This window comes from Stenella coeruleoalba (genome assembly GCF_951394435.1).
Source record: "Stenella coeruleoalba genome assembly, chromosome: 14".
NCBI classification, from domain to species: domain Eukaryota; kingdom Metazoa; phylum Chordata; class Mammalia; order Artiodactyla; family Delphinidae; genus Stenella; species Stenella coeruleoalba.
In genome coordinates, this window is record NC_137160.1 from 79,071,661 (window position 1) to 79,084,315 (window position 12,655).

Below are 12,655 nucleotides of genomic sequence, written 5' to 3' on the forward strand. Positions count from 1 at the left end.
AGTGAGCTCTTCTCTTGCCTCTGTACCTTTCACCAGGAAGGCAAATATCTTCCCAGAACCCCCTAAGATGACTTGCCATTGTGTTTCATTGGCCAGCTATGACCACCCATAGTTCTAAGGAAAGTGAGTGTATGTTTATCTAATCTCTACAGTGTGAAGCAACCATGGGAAAGAGAATTGACAATGGCCTTTTGGCAACAACCAAAAATCTCTGCCACAAGATGGATGCAAATATTGCTGCCAGTTGACTCGTACTAGTTATGATCCCATCTGAACTATCTTTTCCATGAAATGCTTGCTCCTAGCCATTTCAGTCTACTGCCACTAAACATTGTCTCTCCTTGTCCTGATTTTATTCATCAAGAAACCAGATTATTATTTATTCCCCCAGGCTGGTCTTCTTACCAGGAGAGAAAGTACTGGTTGTATAGACTTTCTGAACCAATCCCTACTGTAGTAATTTCTCTTTGCACATGAACAAGTTGTCATCTGGTTTACACATCAGTCTCAAAGTGTGGCTAATGTGAGTCTAATCCCTAGAGATGATACCATGCTGTGTGCTGAGAAAGCCAGGTTTCCATATTTGTAATGATCTGGTGCAATCACCCAACCTTCATGCTGTCACATAAATCTCTTTGGGAGACAGCTTCTGGTTCTTTCTTCTGGTGGAGACACAATCAGTGACTGAGAGAAGACATCAGGAATCACTACAGAGATGAGAATGAATGGGGCTGAGTGGCCATTTGTCATATGCTCCCCGACCTGAATACCCAGAGACCCTAGTGACTTCAGGCTGATGGAGATGGTTGATCTCACAACCCAGGTTTTATGATTCTATCCTGATTTAAAACTGTCTTGTTAACCTTAAAAGGTCAGTGTAATGGTTAAGAGCATCGGAGCAGGCTTGTCTGGCAGCTTGACCACTTATTGACTATGTGACTTTGGGAAAATGTTTTCCCCTCTCTGGGCCTCAGTTTCCTCATCTGTATAATGGAGACAATATTCAGACCTCCACCTTGCAAGGCTGCCATGAGAACTGATAGTGTGATATATGCAAAGGGCTTGGCACAGTATCTGGCTGGAGCTGGCACTCACTAAGCGAGAGCTGTTTTTATTTTTATAGACCTTGTGTCCCAACTGGAGGTCAGAAAACCTAGTCACCCATAGCCACGCTGCTTCATCCTTACAGGCCTGATTCATATATTCAGTAATTATGCAGAGTGTCAGTGGTGCACAAAACACCACACTCCCACTGAGGGGGATAAAAAAAAGAAATGTAAGACATGCTCCCTGGGCTCAGAGAAGTTGTAACGTGGTCGGAGAGGCAGTATATAAAAGCATGAAATGGTTAAGCAACCGTACCTGACACATCAAGATTCTGGAGGAGCCCTGAGTGCTTTGACAGCTGCTTTTACATCCCCTGTCCTGTCCTGGTGAAGTAGGAATAGCAGTGGACTTGGAGTCAGACAGCCTTCCCTGGACACTCCCCATCCCAGGCTGGGTTAGGGGCCACCTGTTGCCCTTGGGATATCCCCTTTGACCGTGCTTACCATGCTGAAATGTAACCATTCACTGTCCAGTCTTCCCTGTTAAGTTGGGAGCAGTGGGAGGTACTCATTCATTCATTAATTGGGCACATTTTTATTAGGTATCTGCTCTATGCCAAGCAGTGTTCTAGGCAAGGAGAACAAGACAGCCATTGCTTATATTCTTGAAGACAAGAGTCGAGTTGTGTGGAAAGATAATAAGTAAATAGTTATATACAGTGTTGGGTGGTGGTAAGTGCTGGGAAGAGATTTCAAGCAGGATCAGGGATGTAGACATGGGGATGCTCCACCCACATGCCCTGACAAAGAAGGACTTGCTGGTTGGCTGTGGGGGGGTGGTCAGCAGACAGCCCGCACCTGTCAGCTCCTTCAGGGTCAGCCTGAGCTGCAGAGACACCTTGCCAAGCTCACACCTTTTCCAGGGCAACCTGCATCCAGTGACTGCGGTGGGGGGGTACATTTCAGGCTGACTCGGGACATTTTGGGGGACAATACTTGCCTGAAGAGCTCTTTGCTCGCATGGAGGAGGCTTTGTCAACCAAAACAGTTGATCTTCCCCCCTTTTCTCAACCTGCTTTCCCCTCTACACACTGTGTTTGCTTCTGGACAACCCAACATGCGACAAGGTGATGGAGTCTCAGGGCAAGGGAGGGGCTTGCGAGTTTGGATAAGGTGGTCAGGGTAGTCCTCCCTGAGAAGGTGACATTTGAGCAAAGACCACGAGGGGAGGGGGTCAATTATGCAAAGATCTGGAGGAACAGCATTCCAGGCAGAAGGAACAGCGAAAACAAAAAAACCCCAAAGTTAGCAGAAGGAAAGAAATCATAAAAATCAGATGAGAAATAAATGAAAAAGAAATGAAGGAAATGATAGCAAAGATCAATAAAACTAAAACCTGGTTCTTTGAAAAGATAAACAAAATTGATAAACCATTAGCCAGACTCATCAAGAAAAAAAAGGAGAAGACTCAAATCAATAGAATTAGAAATGAAAAAGGAGCAGTAACAACTGACACTGCAGAAATACAAAGGATCATGAGAGATTACTACAAGCAACTCTATGCCAATAAACGGACGACCTGGAAGAAATGGACAAATTCTTAGAAATTCACAACCTTCCGAGACTGAACCAGGAAGAAACAGAAAATATGAGCAGACCAATCACAAGCACTGAAATTGAAACTGTGATTAAAAAACTTCCAACAAACGCCCAGGACCAGATGCCTTCACAGGCGAATTCTATCAAACATTTACAGAAGAGTTAACAGCCATCCTTCTCAAACTCTTCCAAAATATAGCAGAGGGAGGAACACTCCCAAACTCATTCTCCGAGACCAACATCACCCTGATACCAAAACCCGACAAAGATGTTGCAAAGAAAGAAAACTACAGGCCAATATCACTGATGAACATAGATGCAAAAATCCTCAACAAAATACTAGCAAACAGAGTCCAATGGCACATTCAAAGGATCATACATCATGATCAAGTGGGGTTTATCCCAGGAATGCAAGGATTCTTCAATATACGCAAATCAATCAATGTGATACACCATACTAACAAATTGAAGGAGAAAAACCATATGATCATCTCAGTCGATGCAGAGAAAGCTTTCGACACAATTCAACACCCATTTATGATAAAAACCCTGCAGAAAGTAGGCATAGAGGGAACTTTCCTCAACATAATAAAGGCCATATATGACAAACCCACAGCCAACATCGTCCTCAATGGTGGAAAACTGAAACCAGTGGTCAGACTATACTACAAAGCTACAGTCATCAAAACAGTATGGTACTGGCACAAAAACAGAAATATAGATCAATGGAATAGGATAGAAAGCCCAGAGATAAACCCACACACATATGGTCATCTTATCTTTGATAAAGGAGGCAAGAATATACAATGGAGAAAAGACAGCCTCTTCAATAAGTGGTGCTGGGAAAACTGGACAGCTACATGTAAAAGAATGAAATTAGAACACTCCCTAACACCATAAACAAAAATAAACTCAAAATGGATTAGAGACCTAAATATAAGGCCAGACACTATCAAACTCTTAGAGGAAAACATAGGCAGAACACTCTATGACATAAATCACAGCAAGATCCTTTTTGACCCACCTCCTAGAGAAATGGAAATAAAAACAAAAATAAACAAATGGCACCTAATGAAACTTCAAAGCTTTTGCACAGCAAAGGAAACCATAAACAATACGAAAAGACAGCCCTCAGAATGGGAGAAAATATTTGCAAATGAAGCAACTGACAAAGGATTAATCTCCAAAATTTACAAGCAGCTCATGCAGCTCAATATCCAAAAAACAAACAACCCAACCCAAAAATGGGCAGAAGACCTAAATAGACATTTCCCCACAGAAGATATACAGATTGCCAACAAATACATGAAAGAATGCTCAACATCATTAATCATTAGAGATATGCAAATCAAAACTACAATGAGATATCATCTCACACCAGTCAGAATGGCCATCATCAAAAAATCTACAAACAATAAATGCTGGAGAGGGTGTGGAGAAAAGGGAACCCTCTTGCACTGCTGGTGGGAATGTAAATTGACAGCCACTATGGAGAACAGTATGGAGGCTCCTTAAAAAACTAAAAATAGAACTACCATATGACTCAGCAATCCCACTACTGGACATATACTCTGAGAAAACCATAATTCAAGAAGATTCATGTACCAAAATGTTCATTGCAGCTGTATTTACAATAGCCAGGACATGAAAGCAACCTAAGTGTCCATCAACAGATGAATGGATAAAGAAGATGTGGCACATATATACAATGGAATATTAGTCAGCCATAAAAAGAAACGAAATTGAGTTATTTGTAGAAAGGTGGATGTACCTAGAGTCTGTCATACAGAGTGAAGTAAGTCAGAAAGAGAAGAACAAATACCATATGCTAACACACATATATGGAATCTAAGAAAAAAAAATGGTCATGAAGAACCTAGGGGCAAGATAGGAATAAAGACACAGACCTACTAGAGAATGGACTTGAGGATACGGGGAGGGGGAAGGGCAAGCTAGGACAAAGTGAGAGAGTGGCATGGACATATATACACTACCAAACGTAAAATAGATAGCTAGTGGGAAGCAGCCGCATAGCATAGGGAGGTCAGCTAGGTGCTTTGTGACCACCTAGAGGGGTGGGATAGGGAGGGTGGGAGGGAGGGAGGGAGAAGCAAGAGGGAAGAGATATGGGAACATATGTATATGTATAACTGATTCACTTTGTTATAAAGCAGAAACTAACACACTGTTGTAAAGCAATTATACTCCAATAAAGATGTTTAAAAAAAAAAAAAAGGAACAGCACGTACAAAAGCCCTAAGATAGGAGTGCATTTGGCACATTTGAGCATCAGCAGCAAGGCAGCCAGGGGGAGCAGAAGCCCAGGGACGGAGGGCGACTGTTGGAAGGGGCAGCTGCAAGTCACGTGCGCATCTCTACCATGCATCCCTAGGGCCAGCACACTGTAGACACTGAATAAATGTCTGTTGAATGTAACTGGGTTGTCATTCCAGCTCCTCCCCTCTCTCTCCACGTGACCTTGACCAACCTTTCAGTGCCTCGGTTTCCCCCCATGTAATCAGTGGTGAAGGTGGGACTCTGGAGCTCCGGCTTAGAGCTCTTGCTACCAGACCATTTTCTCGTCTTGCAATTCCCTCTTCCTCTCCCCTCTCCCTCCAGGGATCTGGAGCACACCTGGTCCCGCTCCCGGCCTGCCAGCAGATGGTTCCCACCAGGCAGGTGGCTGCTCTTGGCAGCTCACCCTCAAATCCCAGGGCTCCTGAGCTGAGAAGCAGCCATGCTGGGGCGGCAGGTGGGGGGATGTGGCAGAACCGGGAGGGAGAGTAGATTTCTCTCCTCTGATAATAAATAAGCCCGATTAAGGCATCCCTGCACCCGTGGTGCAGGGTGCTCCTTTGGGAACCTTTTTGCTTTGATAAAAACTGCAATATCTGAAAATTGTCTTGGGCGCCCAAGAACTCCCATTTTATGACTTGCACGTGTCTGGGATAAATTGCTGTTGCTGCCTTCATATATAATTCAGGTCCTTGTGGATGCTGGTGGGATGCATACCACTCTCCTGTAATGATTTATTCATCTGGGGGAAGCAAGAGTGCACCCGTTGGGTTGTGCCCCGCCTGTCTGACAGCTTGAAAGGTTGCCGCTGCAGGCACGTGTTGGACTTGCCTCCAGAGGGAGGAGCCCGTTTCAGCTGATGAGCTGTCCTGGAAAGCAGGTCTGGCTGGGTGAGGGCCTCTCGGCATCGTGAGGCTTTCTCTGAGGCAGTCACTGGCTGAGCTAGGGACTTTGCGGGTGTCATTGCAGGCTGCCTCATCGCCACCTCGGGGATGTAGGGTATCCCCTTTTTACAGCTGAGGAAATGAGGTTCAGAGAAGTTACATGACTTGCCCAAGGTCACCTGGCCAAGCAATGAAGGGATTTTCCTATCACATGGGTCAGGCTTCATTTTGCCCCTTTGCACCTGAGTCAGATGCTTACTTAATGCTTACTCATTTCCTCTTCAGCACCTACCTGTGAGGTGCAGGCGATTTACTTCCCCATCTTACAGACAGGGGTGAGGCTCGGAGAGGTGAAGGGACTGACCAGCTTACCCCTGTAGAGATTGGATGCCTGGGATTTTAATGTAGGTCCAACACTTGTTCATTCCTGTATTCACTTATTCATTGATTCACTGCTCCATGCCTCAGTTTCCTCATTTGTCATTGTCCTCATTTAGCTGCGGATAATATTAGTACCTACCTTGCAAGCTTGTTGTGAGGATGAAATGAGGGGTTAGAAAAAGGAGTTCACACACATAAAGTGCTTACAACAGTGTCTGGCACACGGGAAAGTGTGTGATAAATTTTAGCTGCAATAATAATTATTTTCTTGGGCTTCCCTGGTGGCGCAGTGGTTAAGAATCCTCCTGCCAATGCAGGGGACACGGGTTCAAGCCCTGGTCCGGGAAGATCCCACATGCTGTGGAGCAGCTAAGCCTGTGCGCCACAACTACTAAGCCTGAGCTCTAGAGCCCGCGAGCCACAACTACTGAGCCTGTGTGCCATAACTACTGAAGCCCATGCGCCTAGAGCCGGTCCTCCGCAACAGGAGAAGCCACTCCAGTGAAAAGCCTGTGCACCTCAAAGAAGAGTAGCCCCGCTCCCCACAACTAGAGAAAGCCTGCGTGCAGCAATGAAGACCCAACACAGCCAAAAATAAATAAATTAAAAAAAATTATTTTCTCATTCAGTTATTCATCCTTTGATTCCACAAATATTTTTCAGTAGCCTACTCTGTGCCAGGGACTCTCCTAGGTTCATTGCACACGTGAGCTCATTTTCATCCTTATCATTACCTCATCTCATAGATGGGGAAACAACTCAGAGAGATGAAACAAATTGATGGTGGTCCCCCAGCTAGGAGGTGAGTTCCATTTTCCAAAGTAGGTCAACATTCATTCATTCGTTTGATATATTTTCATTAAGAATGTATTATGTGTGGACTAGGTGCTTCATATATTTCTGTTGACTGAAAGTGGGAATGAGTATAAGGGTGGATAAGATTGGTTCCTGTCCTCAAGACACTTGTGATCTTTTGTGCGGGATACAGACAAGCAGACAGGAAATGACCGTGTTTCGTCAATTCTAAGGCACACATTTTCCCACACATTAACCTCTCCAAGATCAGGATGCATCTTATGATCAATGGTGTGAAATCACCGTTGACCAGCAGCAGTCAGGATGAGATTAGTCTTGACTGGAGATGACAGTGGAGCTCTCTTTTGAGAATTCTTGTATTGCTAATACAAGAATGGCACAGAGGACAGTAGCTTACAGGAAAACATGGACGCAGGCAACTATGATTTTAAAAATGAATTAGAAGATCCAGGCTTTGTATTGAAAACATTTTTGGAATATCTTAGCTGATGTATTTTGCTTCTTTTTTTTAAAGTATGTGCCAGAGTGATATGTGGTAAAATATTGTTGTCTAAATAAGTCTAAAAGCACTTTTAAAATAAGTAGAAAAAAAATAAAATAAGTAGAAATAAAATGATAAGAAAGCATTGTGATTCTTAGGCATATACCCAAGAGAAATGAAAATGTATGTCCACATAAAAACATGTAGACAAACATTTACAGCATCATAATTCACAATAGACAGAAGGTGGAAATAGCCAAATGTCCATCAGCTGATGAATAGATAAACAAAATGTGGTCTATCCCTACCATGAAATATTATTCTACCATAAAAAGGAATAAAGTACCAGTACGTGCTACAATGTGGATGAACCTTGAAGGTATTATGCTAAGTGAAAGAAGCCAGTCACCTCCGTTCACATGTTACATGATTCCATTCATTTAAAAATTCAGAATAGGGAAACCTCGGGAGGCAGAAAGTGGATTAGTTTCCTATGATTGGGTTAAGGGTGTGGGATAGAGGGACAGGGAGGTGATAGCTAATGAGTACAGGGTTTCTTTGGGGGGTAATGAAAATGTTGTAAAAATCGACGTGGTGATGATCATGCATATCTGTGAATTTTTTTTTGTTTTTGGTTTTGGCTTTTTTTTGCGGTATGCGGGCCTCTCACCGCTGCGGCCTCTCCCGCCGCGGAGCACAGACTCCGGACGCGCAGACCCAGGGGCCACGGCCCACGGGCCCAGCCGCTCCGCGGCATGTGGGATCCCCCCGGACCGGGGCACGAACCCGCGTCCCCCGCATCGCCAGGCGGACCCCCAACCACTGCGCCACCAGGGAAGCCCTCTGTGAATGTTTTAAAACCCATTGAGTTGTACGGGTTCAGTGGGTGAACTGTATGGTATATGAATTATATCTTAACAAAGCTGTTGGAAAAAAGGAGAACACTGGGTCAGTGTGTTTCTTAGGGTTAATAAAATAATGAGGGTGGCTCCGTTTTGATGAAATTGAGTGTAATGTGATGTGGTTCATGTTACACTGTCGGAGGTGAACGTGGGCTTGCGGAGGCGCCGAGAAGCCATCTTGGCCCACCTGGGGAAGCAGGGAGGGCCTCCTGGAGATGGTGGCAGTGGTGGCAAAGATGTCAGACTGAGGATGAGTAGGACTGGTAGTGGAGTAAGCGTGACCCAGGCAGAGCAGACAGCATGTGCCAAGGCCGGGAGCTGAGAATCTGTCTTTTATTTTAAGGACATGGCCCCTTCCCAGTGCAAATGCCTTCCCCCACCCCCTGGAGCTTGGAGGGTCATGAAGAGGAGAGAGTTGTGGTCTCCGCCTTCTGGGAGCCTGTGGTCTGGCAGTTGGCTTCAGCGAATGGTGCATCTTTGTGTTCAAGGAGAGGAAAGAGAGAGGGAGGATGAGAGTCACTCTTGACTGAGGTTTTATCAAGCAGGGGGACGGGGTTGTGAAGGCAGGCAGTTCCCACCCTGCTGGTGGGAGAGTCAACGACACAGCCTTCCTGGAGGGCAGTTAATTGGACAGGGGGCTTAGCTTTCCACCTAGCCGTCCCACAACCAGGCATTTATCCTAAGAAAATAGTCATGCTGACCCCTGGTTATCTATTCACAAGGACGTATTCAACACAGTCGTATAACAAATGGGAAAACATGGACTCAGTCTGGATGTATGATGAGGGGCCTGTTGATTCAAGACACCACAGCACCTTCATCGTATGGGACCCTGAGGCTGTCACATGTGCTGATCAAGGGCAGACCTGGGCGTCAGACGCACTCACATTTAAGACAGTACTGTGTCCTGTCCTTGGGCAGACCTCTGGAGAGCCTCAGTTTCCTCGTGTGTAAAATGGGGATGAGAGTTATACAGCTGACCCGTAGGGTTGAGGCGAGTATTAAAAGCAAAAAGACACGAGAAGGGCTTAGAACTGTGTATAGCAAATGAATTCCAGCTTTATTGATTATTACTTTATTATGGAGCTAATAAAACAGATGCACTTGAAGTCTCTCAGATGGCACTGGAAGATAGTCAAGATCAGTTATTAAGTGAAAAAGGCAGTTGGGAAGGGACCCCATTTGTGTGTGTGTGTGTGTGTGTGTGTATTATTATTATTGTATATATAATGTATTTTTTCTTCTTGCTTTAAAAAATTTCCTAAAGTTTTAAAGGTGATATTATAGACACTCATCTTACTGCAAGGATGCAAAGCACCTCTCAGCCCATCTTTCATTGGCCCACGGGGTCCTTTCTGGAGGCTTCCCCGAGCAGCAGGGCCCCAACCTGCAGTCGTTCTGATGCGACGGGGAGCACAGTGCAGGTAGCTCAGGCTGAAGACAGGCAGAAGGAGTCTGGCTGCCCCGGTTCCTCCAGTTCTGACGTGGCCCTTTGGTTGACAGAGACGGAAAGTTGTTTAAAACTGGCCAGCGCTGTTTGCAGAGGCTCCCGTGGATGGGATCAGGCCTTTTCCCTCTGGAGCCCAAGCCCTCCCGGTTCAGCTGGCAGGGTGGGAAGCCAGAGCTCGCTGTTCTGGACCTCTTGCTGGAGATTTCCTACACTCCTGGGGAATCCTGTCTCTTGCGGCTGTGGCTACTGCATAGTCATCGCTCATTTGGGTGACAGCCTTAGCTACAGGAGAGAGGGCTGCTCGTAAGTCATGGGACAGAGCGCCAGGAGGCCAGTTTCACTTCCAAAATCCTAAGGGAGGGACCAGACCTGTCGAGTTTGTTCTCTGCTGCCAGCCTGACCCACTCTATCATCGTTTTTTAATGTTTCTCTTGTTTTAGATCTTAAGTGTACAGCTCAGTGAATTTTACATACCAACATAGTCATATAACCACCGTGTAGATCGAGATAGAGAGCATTACTCAGAGGCCAGCTGCTCTCTCACGTTCCCTCCCAGTCGAGATCATCCCAAGGGTAATCACTCCCCAGCCCCCATCACCACAGATTAATTCTGCCTGTTTTGACTTTCTATAAATGGAATTAAACAGCATGTACTGTTTGTTTGGTTTTTTTCACGTACTGTTTTTTGTCTGGCTTCTCAGCATTGCGTTTGGGAGATTGTGCTGTGTTCTTGTGGGTAGTGGGAGTTTCCCCCTTTTCGCTGCTGTGTAGTATTCCACTGGGTGAATGTCTTATAGTTTGTTTAAACATTCTGCTGCTGATGGGCATGGGGCTTGTTTCCAACTTGTGGCTATTATGTATAATGCTGCCATGGACATTCCTGCACGTGGCTTTTGGTGGACACAAGCCTTTGTTTCTACCATCATTTCTTGTACCAACAACTATAATAGTCTTTTTATATCTGTATTAATGTCCCAGCTTCTATACTTCCCCCCTTTAATCTATTCTCTACATAGCTGTCAGCGCAACCTTAAATAAGATGTGTGGCTCAAGTGCCTAAGCCTCCAAAGGCTTCTTCTTGAACTTAGAATAACCCCCAACTCTTTACTCAGGCCCAGAAAACCGGACCTGACTTACCCCCACCTGCCATTCCTGGTTCTTCTTGAGCCACTCCTCGTCTCATGGTGCTTCAGCCACGCTGACCTTCTCTCTGTCCCTTGAATATGCCAACCCTGTTCCCCACATGGACCTTGGCACTAACTGTTCCCTCCTTCTGGAATTCTCTTCCTGAAACCTTCCCCTAAGATTGATCCCTTCTGGTCACTCATGTCTCGTCTTCAGAGAGGTCTTCCCCAACCATCAGAATGAACCCCCATAGCCATTTGTTCTTTGTAGCATTTGCCACCCTCTAATACCCTTGTCTTCCCCTCTCCTTGAGAGTAGGGAACTTATCCAACTCATTGACATCCTCATTCCTCAGTGACTAACCTGGTGCCTGGCACACGGTTGGTGCTTGTAAATGTTTCTTCGATGAATGAATGAAGATAGTAGCTATAGATACCCACATTTAAAGGGAGGCAGTGTAACTTAGTATGAACAACCTTGGAGCTTGGTTATCTGACTTCCTGAGTTTGAGGGCAAGGCTCCATCTCTTATTAGCTATATAATCATCCCACCTCCCCAAGCCTCAATTTCCCCATCTGTACAGTGGGCATAATAGGTTGTTGCAGAGACCTAGGACCTACTATTGCTGTTTACAGAGCAGCTGTTTTGCGGGGTAGCTGTGCTATCCCTATTTTATAGACAGAGCAAAAAATATTTGCTGAGTGCAGAAAACGAGGTCCAGAGACTGTTCAGATCACACTGGTGCCAAGTGGCAGTGCTGGGCCGTGGACCCAAGTCTGGCCCCACCCTGGAGCCACGCAGACTCCTCTGGGGAGCACCTACAATGGGAATGAATTGAGATCCTTGCGCTGATCAGGTTGGGTGACACCCGGAGTGTTTATATAGTAACAGGATTTCACTACTGTGTCAGTAGCTCTTGAAGGTTTTTAGAACAGTTCCACTTGGTTAATTCACCTGGCTGTCACAGGAGACCTGGGAAATAGGCAGGACCGGGAGGGATCCCTTCATGTTACAGGTGGTGACCTGAGGGTTTGGCATCTGCCCCAGTCGCTCTTTGGCCCTCAGGGCTGCTGCTGTCACTGCTGCCAGTAGCCCCCGGCACTCTGGAGACGCAGTAGTTTAAGCATCTCTGCATCTGTTACCCGGTGGTCCCCCGACTTTGGGCTTTTGCATCCACTTTGACTGTTCTTTAAATCTGCTTACTTAAAAACCAAAACTGAAAACAAAAATATCTTGACCTATCCTAGGCAGTCCTATCAAGTGAATTCATAGTTTGCTCTTCATCCTAAAAATATTTATTGAGCACCTGCGTTATACCAGGCACTATTTTGGGCACTGGGAGTACATCAGTGCACCAAAAGAGAGTAGTGGCGGGAGATACGCAATGAATGAATTAATACATTTATACAGTGTCAGGTGGTGATACGTGATATGGGGTGAAATGAAGCAGACGAAGGTAAAAGAAACCAACAATGTATTACAATAACTGTATATATAGATATATTTTTCCCCTGATGCATATAAAATCAACACATAACTGTTAGAATAAAAATGTTCGTTCATGGGACTTCCCTGGTGGTCCAGTGGTTAAGGCTCGTGCTTCCACTGCAGGGAGCACAGGTTTGATCCCTTTTCGGGGTGCTAAGATCCCACATGCCACACAGTGTGGACATAAA

At 45.4% G+C, this 12,655-nt stretch overlaps 1 protein-coding gene across 10 annotated transcripts in view; it reads left to right on the forward strand.

Annotated features, from left to right (window-relative positions):
• The window catches only part of SUDS3 (SDS3 homolog, SIN3A corepressor complex component), a 597,049-nt gene that overhangs the window by 159,189 nt on the left and 425,205 nt on the right, over positions 1-12,655 (forward strand). The gene's annotated exons all lie outside the window — the stretch shown is intronic.